This window comes from Sorex araneus, chromosome 4 (assembly GCF_027595985.1).
Source record: "Sorex araneus isolate mSorAra2 chromosome 4, mSorAra2.pri, whole genome shotgun sequence".
NCBI lineage: Eukaryota > Metazoa > Chordata > Mammalia > Eulipotyphla > Soricidae > Sorex > Sorex araneus.
The window spans coordinates 130,679,272-130,680,269 of NC_073305.1; the positions used below are offsets into that span (position 1 = coordinate 130,679,272).

The 998-nt window shown below is 33.6% G+C and overlaps 1 non-coding gene across 1 annotated transcript; it reads left to right on the top strand.

The window, feature by feature from the left end:
- Positions 1–684: 684 nt before the first annotated feature.
- Positions 685–787, top strand: LOC129404579 (U6 spliceosomal RNA). Its single transcript, XR_008629971.1, has one exon. It is a non-coding gene; the product is annotated as a U6 spliceosomal RNA (small nuclear RNA).
- Positions 788–998: the final 211 nt, after the last annotated feature.

Below are 998 nucleotides of genomic sequence, written 5' to 3' on the forward strand. Positions count from 1 at the left end.
GATGTTACTGGAGCCCGCTCGAGCAAATCAATGAACAATGGGACAGCAGTGCTTCTAATCAAATACTTTTACTTCATGCATATTTTAAGTTTTCCTTCAACATGACTATTATTTTTATGGCCATGTCTAGGTTTTATGTCTGCCTCTATATATTCACGTGATGCCAAGTTCTGTTTCACAAAGGGTCTCATCAATGTCAGTCATGATACTCTGGTGCAGATTTATTCCCTGACCTTAGACTTTGGATTGGACAGCCAATAATACATAAGAAATTGTGGACCGTGATAGATTACAGTATAAGTTATTTCTCTTTCCCTGAGGAAGTATTACCAACCAAAAGCATAAGCCAAAAGATGGTCCCCCTAATTTCCAGTATGCTCACATAAGAGCCAGTTGAGGGTGATACTGGTTAGGACTTGATTTGAGGCTAAGATGATGGTCATGATCCAGAGAAGTGCTTTGGCAACTTTCATTCATTTTCGAAACCTTGTGATACACCAGAAGTATTGAATATAAGAAGGTACCACTGTGTAAAATTAACAACTAGTGCCAAACATCATAGTGTACTTTGTTTAATTTTTTGAATATCAAAAGCAAAGAAACTCTAACATAGTCTTTTTCCAAATTAAATTCTAACAGAATTATTTAGACCTATTCCATGTTTAAAATGCTTTGCATCATTCTGTGCTCACTTGGCAGTACACAGATTAAAACTGGAACAATAAAAAGATCAGTATGGCCCCTGCTCAAGGGTGATATCGAAATTCACAAAGCATCCCATATTTTTAAAAATTAAAATAACAAAATGTTTATTCTGATTATGTATCTGCTTTTCAGAGATTCATTGCTTACAAACATGAGTTAAAGATAAGAACCCAATACATGCTAATTGACAAAAGGTAATATAAATTGTGTGTACATTTAATTATTTATTATGTGCTACAATTGTTATTTTTAACATCACCATAAAAATATTATTTAACTTTTCTAGTGTGTTT